The sequence below is a fragment of the Anabrus simplex genome, chromosome 12, assembly GCF_040414725.1.
Source record: "Anabrus simplex isolate iqAnaSimp1 chromosome 12, ASM4041472v1, whole genome shotgun sequence".
NCBI classification, from domain to species: Eukaryota; Metazoa; Arthropoda; class Insecta; order Orthoptera; family Tettigoniidae; genus Anabrus; species Anabrus simplex.
In genome coordinates this window covers 89,760,498-89,771,307 of record NC_090276.1, presented here as the reverse complement: position 1 = coordinate 89,771,307, position 10,810 = coordinate 89,760,498, and the positions used below count along the sequence as shown (strand labels likewise).

Sequence of the window (10,810 nt, the reverse complement as noted above, 5' to 3'; positions counted from 1 at the left end):
TTTTGTTTCCATTCCATTTTTTAGGCAAGGTAAATTGGCAACACATTTTGTTATACATAATATTTAACAAAATATTGGAGCCTGTTTGCAATGTCATGTGTGTATCAAAATATACCAATTGGTGTAAAAATTTGCCCATCCTGTAAGAATTATGTGGTAAATATAAAAGCTATGACCAACCTTGGTTCTGTATGTTGATATAAATATGACCTATGGCTGTGGATCATCTGAAAATTTGCAATGTGGAAGTTAGCATGATCGAAATGTAACTCTAGCAACCGCGCAGGCTGTGATGTAAGGTATGGATGGATGCCACACAATGTTACCTAGCAACTGTGCAGGCTGTGATGTAAGGTAGGTATGGATGGTCAGACAGTGTTACCTAGCAACCGTGCAGGCTATGACGTAAGGTATGGATGGATGGATGATCAGACAACAGCAGACCAGCAACCGTGCAGGCTGTGATGTAAGGTAGGTATAAATGGCCAGACAACGTTATCTAGCGACCGTGCAGGCTGTGATGTAAGGTATGGATGGATGGCCAGAGAAAGTTACCTAGCAACCGTGCAGGCTGTGATGTAAGGTATGGACGGATGGCCAGACAATGTTACCTAGCAACCGTGCAGGCTGTGATGTAAGGTATGGATGTATGCCACACCATGTTACCTAACAACCGTCCAGGCTGTGATGCAAGGTAAGTATGGACAGATGGCCAGACAATGTTACCTAGCAACGAGATGGATGGATGGATGGATGGATGGACGGACGGACGGACGGACGGATGGATGGATGGATGGATGGATGGATGGATGGATGGATGGATGGATGGATGGATGGATGGATGGATGGACAATGTTACCTAGCAACCGTGCAGGCTGTGACGTAAGGTATGGATGGATGCCCAGACAATGTTACCTATCAACCGTACAGGCTGTGATGTGAGGGATTTATGGATGGCCAGACAATGTTACCTAGCAACCTTGCAAACTGTGATGTAAGGTATGGATAGATGCCAGACAGTGTTACCTAGCAACCGTGCAGGCTGTGACGTAAGGTATGGATGGATGGCCAGACAATGTTACCTAGCAAATGTGCAGGCTGTGACGTAATTTGTTGATGGACGGCCAGACAGTGTTACCTAGCAATCGTGCAGGCTGTGATGTAAGGTAGATATGGATGAATGGCCAGACAATGTTACCTAGCAACTGTGTAGGCTGTGATGTAAGGTAGGGATGGATGGCCAGACAGTGTTACCTAGCAACCGTGGATGCTGTGAAGTAAAGTATGGATGGATGACCAAGTAATGTTACCTAGCAATCGTGTAGGCTATGTCTTATGTCTGGTGGTGATCTGAAATCAGCAGCCGTTGATAGATGGTCGCGACTGGGAGACATATTTATGATCATTTGTTTTTCACAAAGGGGAAAGTGTTGTTTTATTTTTTAAAGCAATCTTGAAGTCACATTGCTCATTATGTAGCCGTAAGATGTTGAACTTGGGAATTTTAGAGCTCTTTGTGGTACTAGGCGATCTTCTCAATGGTTTTAAGTTGATTTTTACTAGGCAGTAGTAGTGATCAGAGTATAAGTCAGCTCTCTTAGTACTTTGACATTTTATATCTCAATGTGTTGCCTCTTGTCTATAGCTACACAATCTATTTGGAATTACATAGCATGGGATTTGGGCTCTTCTAGTCTTGAACATCCTAGATAAGTGCTTGAAGGCTGTTGACTTTAGGACCAAATCATATTTGGCAGGAAGGTTTATGAGGCATTCTCGGTTCCTATCTGTCCTCTTACGGGCTGAGTAGTGGCCCACTATCCTACAATTTTTTTTTTCTTTTTCCCGACTTGTGCGCTGAATTTACCCGTAAGTAAGGTGGTATAGTGTTGTGGAATTCCTCTAGAATGTTCCAGTAGTGTTCAACCATTTCTAGGTCTTCCCTGTTTGTGTCTTCTCTAACGTTTAAAAACACACATAATATACCCTGCCAGAGGTCCCGATTTGAACCAAGAACATCGTTCAGTACCCTGGAAACACGGTGTCCGCTATTTTTAATTTTTAAAAAAAATATATATCTTGTTATTTATTACTTAGCAGACTGAATTCAGCCACGTTCTTTAAGTTAGAGAAGACCTATGTTTTATTATGCAAAACACTGTCTGAAGTTCCCTCATGTTCTTTTTTAGTACTAGAAGTGGTTACGTCTTTTGACTGGTTACGTTATTTTAATGACAGCCATTTAAAAGCAATAGAAAAATGGTTTCTTAATTTTTACACCTGTTACTCCAATACTCAATGGATGTTCAGCAAGAAAACCTTTTACACATATGTTCTTACAAAATAAGAAAATAAGCTCTTGGACTTTTATGATATTGAAGCATTGGTTTTTGTCCTCGGCTCAATTTAATCTGCTCGCACATGGTTTAATGTTTTTAGATTCAGAGGACTTTTGTCAAGAGGACGTATATTCAAAGTTTTAAGACAGTTGGTGCTATTTTTTAGGTTCAAGTCATAAGTTAATGTTTACGGATCCTGTCTTTTTAATTAAGTCTTGCCATTTTTGTAAAATTTGTGTATATTTTATGTATTGTTTTTTGTAACCTTGTCATTGTATGTTTTTCTTATTTTCTGCTGATGATGATGCATACCAGCATCGAAACCGGTACTAAGAATAAAATGTAATAATTTATCTTATAACATTGTATGGTATTGAATAGGTGGACCTCTCTTGTTTCCATTAGATTCTCGGTTCAATACAGAATCAACATGAAGTTTTTGAACTTGAAAGTTCACTGTTGTACTAGTTCTATTGCGGAACCTGAAAGACAACGAGGAGGTCCTACCACTAGGTGAAGTGAATCGACCATCCTATGATGTACAGCAAAACCAGTGCCGAGGTGTAGCATTGTCTTCATCACTCTGATGCCTGATTCTCCTTTGTAGATCCTGTATCCTTGGGATTCCATCAGATCTTCATCCGCTAGCCGAGTCTCTTGTAATGCTGCTATCTTGTCCAGGAAGTCTAGGGTATGTTAATGTTTACGTACCTTTAGCATGGAGTTGATGATATATATTTTTTTTTCCTTTCAGAATTTACTTTACATCGTACTGACACAGATAGGTGTTATGATGACAATAGGATAGGAAAGGGTTACGAGTGGGAAGGAAGCGGCCGTGGCCTTGCCTGGTGTGAAAATGGGAAATCTTGGAAAACCATCTTCAGGGCTGCCGACAGAGAGATTCGAACCCACTATCTCCCACTATCACCACATGGCCACTCGCTCGGTCCACGATGTTGAATATGACCAGGTATCTGATATTTCTCTCGTTTTCTTGTCGATTATATGAAGCAATATATGAATGTACAGGTTCCCCGGAATCCAATGACCTGCTTGCCCCTTTTTTTCCTTCATGTTGAGTCCAACGAGTATATGTGTACAACCCACCCTAGTGAGTGACAGGTTGTTTACCTTCAAGATTGCTATCCCTGAGGTTTATGGGTATTTGGTCTGCAAGAGGCATTTTATTTCGCTCAAGCTTGCCGGCAAGCCAGTTAGGACGCCCCTATCTGCTACCTGGAAGTATCACCTCTCCCCCTGCTACGACAGTGTAGAAGGTTCATGGTGTTATTATTATTATTCCTACATGGTGTAGATTCATAATGGCTTTGACACTTCGCTCTAGGTGTGTTCCTGCAACTCTTATCTTTTCGCATCACTAATTCCGATGGGCATAACTTCACTTTTCACAACCGAGCCAGTTGTCTGTGCGGTTAGGGTCGCGCAGCTGTGAGCTTGCATTCGGGAGAAAGTGCGTTCGAATCTCACCGACGGCTGCCCTGAAGGTGGTTTTCCAGGCAAATGCTGGGGATGTACCTTAATTAAGGCTACGATCGCTACGTTCCCAATTCTGGCACTTTCCCAACCTTCCGTCGCCGAAAACCTTTGATGTGTTACTCGACGTTAAACAAGATGCAAAAACAAAGGACTTTCACAAAACAAAAAAATAGGAAGTCCTTGAATTTAGACTAGGCTACATTATTGTTTTCTTTCGTGAAGTATCACCAAAATATTGTATATTCTCTGTGCTAAGTGTAGTAATTATGCGCGTTAGGACATACTTCAGGCATCTCTCCCTCGTGTTAAGGGTTCAGTTCCTTGGTTACAGAAATGACGATTCCGAAATTTACAGCCGGCTTAATTTCTTCACCTAAGCACCAAGTTAAACCGTAGCAAACACGGGATTTAAAAGAAGCAACAGGTACTTAGATGCAATCCGGTAAAAAAGGAAAAGAGATCGACGCAAGTTGATTTGTGCGAATATTGTTCATTAGTAGGCTGGCGCGGGCACGCGCGGGCGGGCGGGGTATTGAACTCGTAACCTCGCGTGTAGGTGATACCCGTGGCTATTGCCATGTTCAAAGCAGTCAGAAAGTCAGTTGTATGTTACAGCTGTTCCAGCGATGTAATACAAGATCGCCGGAGGGCGGAACTTGAAGGAAAGAATTTTAGTGGCCTAGCGGTATGGTAGTCATAATTCTGAATAGGTTATCTTGTCAATGGCAGCCGACTGCGTGCCGCGTAATTTATTACGTGCCTTTGGTCTTTGGGGCTTGTTGCGTAACTTATAAATAAGCCACGCGCTATTTTTAAATTTAAAAATCTCAAGCTGGCGATTGTATTGCTAAAGAAGTAGGTCCACTTACATTTAACCTCACTCCGGGCTGGTTCTCTTTGGGCTGGTTATGGCTGAGAATGCTGAGAACGGAACAGAAACCAGACACAAGGTCATGTGAGCTAGAGACTACAGTGGGAGGGATCCTATGTTTGCCGCTGTTGTTCGCGATAGTAATTAATCACCTCAATGACATAAAGTCTCGCCTGAGATGAACGTGTGTCTTTCTTTCAGTCTGTGGAAGTGACTTTCAGAACGAGGTTTTCAGTCAGTGTGTTACAGATGGTGAAGGGTTGTTTAGCTCGTGAATGATACTCGATTTGCATGTTCACAGAAAAAATAAAGGGTGTTTTCAAAGCTGTGCTAGTGTACTATACAATATCCAGGAGTGGAATATCCATAAAATGAGTACGTACATAATCATTTCAGTTAAATATCTCACATTATGTAACTTCTTAACTGTGACTGTCAAATAAGATGGGCGTAACTTACCCATGTGATTTATTTGGTTAATAATAATAATAAGAAGTACTAATTAAATAGATCCTACCTCAGCATTAGTAATCAGATAAATTATTGTGTCACACATGTTCGTTGTTATAAATTACATTTATGTAGTGGTTGGCCTTACCATCGGCGGTATTGTACTGTATTAGGATCAAGGGCACCGACATGACACATCTTAAAACTGAAGCAATTGATGGAAATTCGCTCGGGGAGAGTTGTTCTCAAAGTGTAGTATATAATAATTGTTTATGGCCTTAAATTAATCTCACGTCAATAAAAAAGGTGAGCCAATTTTTGTATTGTCATATTGGTTAATTTTACATTGCACATGTCACGCTCGATACTGAACTAGGTGTGTAGAAGTCGCGGTCATTTGAAATGATGAGAAGAATTGAAAAACCAGAGTTTCCTGGAAGCTGTTGTAATATTGAGAAACAGCCTTCGCGAGAAGATTCTGTACAGTTTGAACAAATACAGACGAGTTTGAATCAGCGTTTGATAAGCAAGCAAGCGATGCGTACGTTCTTTCAGTGACGAAATAAGGGGCTTCTTAGTAGTAGTAATTCTAATATACCGTATGTGAAAACTGAAGTTCGCATGAAGTTTAGTGACGTAACCAGCTGATAATTTCTCTGCAAATTGAACATTTTGCAACCGTAGGCAACTTGCCGTTTGGAATCTTCATCGCGGGTAATATAAAGCTTCATGTTAATGAATTTAACCTTTAAAAAAAAAAAAGAAAAACTCTGTTTATTCTCCAATGAATGTCCACCTGTTGGACCTCTTCACTTAATTCTTTCGATTTTCCAAGTATTATAATTTTTCTATTATTTTCAGTTAGTATACTTTAGTACTTTTCTTGGTTGCAGTCCTACACTTGTGTACGATGAATATTTCAATCTGGACTTCGAAGCAAGCTCGAGGAAATATCTAGCTAATTTCTCCTCCAGGCAAATAATTCACTTTAAAAATTTTTTGAAATTAGAAAAAGTAAATCAAAGAGAAAAGTTATTATATTAACCCTGAACCGTACCCCAGGGTACTGAGTACCCAACAAAAAAAAAAAAAAAACACTTACTTTACACATTCAGATTTACAATTTATTTTCAGATTTAATGAAATAAGTGAAATGGATTATTTTCAATATGTGTATATGTATATTTGCAAATTAGAACAGGTCTGTAATCACTCGTAATGAAATAACCCCATGGTGCAACAGCCCCGAAGGGCTTTGGCCTAACAAGCGACCGCTGCTCAGCCCGCAGGCCTGCAGATTACGAGGTGGTGTGTGGTCAGCACGACGAATCCTTTGAGCCACTATTCTTGGCTTTCTTGACCGGGGCTGCCATCTCACAGTAAGATAGTTCCTCAATTCTAATCACGTAGGCTGAGTGGACTTCGAACCAGCCCTCAGAGCCAGGTAAAAATTCCTGACCTGGGCGGGAATTGAACCCAGGGCCTCTGGGTAACAGGCAGGCATGCTACCCTTACACCATGGGGCCGGCTAATGAAATAAAAAGGTCACTAATAAAACTACCTTTTGACTTTTGGCACTACTATAAGGTTCACTACAAAATTTGACCACACTCCAGAATATCTTTCATTCATTGCAAATATGATTTTAGACTCTTTGGACAGTTCTTACATATTCTAGACCTGAGACTGATTGGTGTTGGCTGACCGGGTATCATAAGTACCATTTTTTACTCAATAGAAAGGCGGATTCCTCTGTGTGCTGTTGGAATTTCCAGTCCTCGACGTACCCAGGATCTCATTAATTCCTCTGCTAACATGAAAATAAGTTCATCTGTAGCACAAAGGGAAAATATAATTATATTCTATCACATCTCCTTCAACAATGTTTATTTCCATCATTGTCTAGAGCATTGACGAAATCATCTGGTAAAATGTGTTCATTGGTTTCAAGGCAAGCGGTTTGAAACTCTCTTAACACAAAGTACAAAGGTACATGTTAAAAAAGCATGAAAAACCAAACTGGCTGCAAAGAAATAAAGTTTCATTAAGCGTACACCAGCGAACTGTATGCCCCAAATATGTTTTGATATACAAGCAGTCATCACTCATTAGAATTAGTGCATGAGCTGAAAGTATGAAGGTCAAAGAAAAGTGACGGACGTGGAGACTATAGGGGTTATGAATGCCAAATTACTGTAAAAATTACTGCAACGGTTCCATTGTTAAGAAAGTGCATTTATTTTAGAGAAATAATTTTTGAAGTCTTGCCCTCTTTTAACCAGTCAGTTGCAAGCCATTTTCTTAGAAAATCTTCTAAAGCAGATCAGTTTAATATTATTAGACCTAAATGGCTGAAATGAAGTACATATGTACATATTTATAATATAGGCGCATACATGAACAAGAAATACAAATTTCTATGAACGACACATCGTAATTGACTATGTGACCATAGAACATTAGTCTTCTCTTCCTCATTGCTGTTGTAATGGTCTCTATTTTACTGTACAGTTCCTTGTTGTGCCCGATTCTGTACCCGTCTCCTTCTTTAATGGGACCCATAATCCTTCTGAGGATCTTTCACTGTTTCAGTTCTAGTTTTCTGAGTTGTCCTTTCCGGGTCACGTTTAAGCATTCTGAGGCCTACAGTACAGATGGTCTTACTATGGTACTACATTGTCTAAGTTTAAGATTCAAGGAGAGGGATTTAGACTTGTATATGTTCTTACAAAGATGATAAGCTCTTTCTAAGTGTATCTACTCTTCATTGCAAAGTCCCCATTAATATTTGGGGTCATCCATGCTCCAAAATATTTGAATGAGTTAGCCTTTCGTATTATTTTGTCCCCTAAACAAATTAAGTTGGGTGCTTCTCTGATGTTGGTCGTCAGAAATTCTGTTTTGTTGACAGCTATCTTCAGCCCTACTTTAGTTGCTGTGTGTTCGAGGGAGGATAGTTGGTACATAACTTTTTCCATACTTGAAGCTAAGAGTGTGAGGTCATCTGTGCAGACTAAGCAAGCGACTGTTAACTTGTCTCTTTTGTAGCCGATTTTTAATCCAAAGTTGTCAGCTAGTGTGTTAGTCCATTCAGAATGACCTCCAGCAGTCAGTTAAACAGGGTGGGGGACAAACCATCTCCTTGTCTAACACCTGTTTTGATCTCAAAGCTTTTTGGTAATACCCCCCTGAATTTAACTTTGGACATGGTGTTCGTTAGAGTAGCCTAGTAGAGGGATTGTCTGTCTACCGAGTCGTAGGCCTTCTGGAAGTCAACGAAAATTGCTACATAGGGTGAAGCGCTGAGGTTTTTGTAGGTAAAGATAGTTTTGAGGTTCAGAATCTGCTCTGCGCATGACCTTGACTTCCTAAATCCAGCTTGGTACTCTCCTATGCAGAAGTCTAAGTTTGCCTCCACTTTTCTTAGCAATGCTTTGGAGAAGGTTTTGTAAGTCACTGATAGGAGAGAGATCCCTCTATAGTTGTAAGGTCTAACTTGTCTCCTTTCTTGTGTAGCGAGAAGATGATAGCTGAAGTTCAATCCCTTGGTTCTCATGTGGGCCGTGTATTCTCTGACTATGCTCTTGAATCTGTGCTCCTTACCAATTTGGGCATCAAAGTCCCCCATCAAGATGATTACATGATGTTCTGGAATCTTATTGATTGTCTCTTCCAGTTCTTCCCAAAAGTATTCAACACTTTCAATATCACTCTCATTAGTATCATTGGTAGGGCATGGAAGTTAGTTTGTTTTGTGTTAGTGTTTTGTTAGGACGTCCAATGTATGTTTCGGTTTTCCCATTTGTAGGAAGGAATTAACGTTTATCGTTGCCAGATAGTTGATGTGTTTCTTCCTCTTGCATGAAGATGCAGGCTTCCCAGAATCCGATGGCCTGCTTGCCTCACTATGAGTAGGGGTGGATTTGTTACCACCTGGGATAGATTTCCAATTAGTCGTTTGCTCCATGTTTCCATAGTTGCAAAAAAGTTTTGTGGGGTTACCCAAAAGTAACTTGGATTTTAACTATCAAGGTTGTAAGCCTTGAAGCCCCCAGCACTGATCGGTTCACTGACCCAGCTTCCCACTGGGATTGGTTACCCAACCTTCCACTGGGTTGGTCAGCTTAACAGGGGGGCACCTCATGTAGGTTATGTGCTGGAATTGTTATGAAAAAGGCTAGTTGGTTTATCTTGCTGAACCCAATATATGTTATTGTTGCAGGAGTTTGGAAACGACTCATTTCACTACTACTTTCCAGAGTCACAAGGAAGGTTGATTCCTGGGACCCACTTGTATTTATTGGTATTAAAAACCAAACCCTATGGCACAACAGTTCCGACGGGTCATGGCCTACCAAGTGACTGCTGTTCAGTCCGAAGGCCTGCAGATTACGAGGTGTCATGTGGTCAACACGATGAATCCTCTCGGCCATTATTCTGGCATTTTAGACTGGGGCTGCTATTTCACCGTCAGTTAGCTGCTCAATTGTAATCACGTAGGCTGTCCTGGCCAGGAATCAAACCCGGGGCCTCCTGGTAAGAGGCAGGCACGCTACCCCTACACTGTGAGGCTAGTATTGATAGATAAATATGGTTTATTTTAACTGGCAAAGTTAGGGACACGTGTCCCTGTCTTACACTTAAATAGTGAAATACATAAATAACATAAAATAAACATATTTGAATACTGAATTTTAAAAAAAAAGGCAAACAAATTAGGATGCTACTGTGCTATCCTACTGTACATAAAATATCTATTGTAAAACACAATAGTATAAAGGTATTTAAAATAGTATATGCTTGGTCCACCTCGTCAACACTTTTATGGTTAATTTTATCGGTGTAAACATTAGTGATGATAGTGTCTGGTCAGAATTGCTCATTATAGTGACCCTCTTAGGTGGTTTTAAAACAAGTGCAATCTGTGTTAACTCGTTAGAACAAAGGAAGAGATGTGATACCTTATTTATTCTCGTGTTAGAAACATTTTGTACACAGCCAAATATTAGTTTGAAACACCAGAGGTGTGTTACACTAATTGTGACCAATATTTTGCAACATCAAGCGCATTCTGAGTTGCCTGAAACACTTAATCTTCAGTACAAGAATATAGACACATTAGAGACTGAAGCAGTGTTTCATGGTTTCTTCTTCGCCACATTCGCACTTGATGTTGTCAGAATAGTCTCACATGGTTGACTTTGGACTTGCCCTACTCCTGTCCTCAGTCCATTCAAAGATTTCTGTACAATCCAGTTTTCGTTGTAGCCAGATGGTAAACGTTCTCCTGATGTCCTCTCTACCAGGATGTTAGGGACCTTTGTTTTCCACAGCACTTTCAGGTGATCCAATTAGTTCCTCAATTAGTTCCTGTGAAATTCTTGGCTTCATTGCCTGAAACACAAAGGTAAGGGATGAAGTAGAGCAATTGGCTTTATTGCACCATCACAGACAGTTCTTATGGCAATGATGGGATAGGAAGCAGCTATGAGGGGAAGGAAGTGGCCGTGGTCTTAATTGATATACAGCCACAGCATATGCCTGGTGTAAAAATGGGAACCCACAGAAAACCATCCTCAAAACAATGGGAATCGAACCCACTATCTCTTGTATGCAAGCTCACAGCTGCGCTCCCTTAACCGTTCGGCCA

The 10,810-nt window shown here is 40.5% G+C and overlaps 1 protein-coding gene across 2 annotated transcripts in view; it reads left to right on the top strand.

Moving 5' to 3' along the window:
- The first annotated feature begins 4,829 nt into the window (after window positions 1-4,829).
- Pld (Phospholipase D) overlaps window positions 4,830-10,810 on the top strand; it is a 229,745-nt gene continuing 223,764 nt past the window's right edge. For both annotated transcript variants that reach the window (XM_068229897.1, XM_067156356.2), the window contains exon 1: window positions 4,830-5,085. The gene's annotated coding sequence lies outside the window, so the exon portion shown is untranslated. The remainder of the gene's footprint in view (window positions 5,086-10,810) is intronic.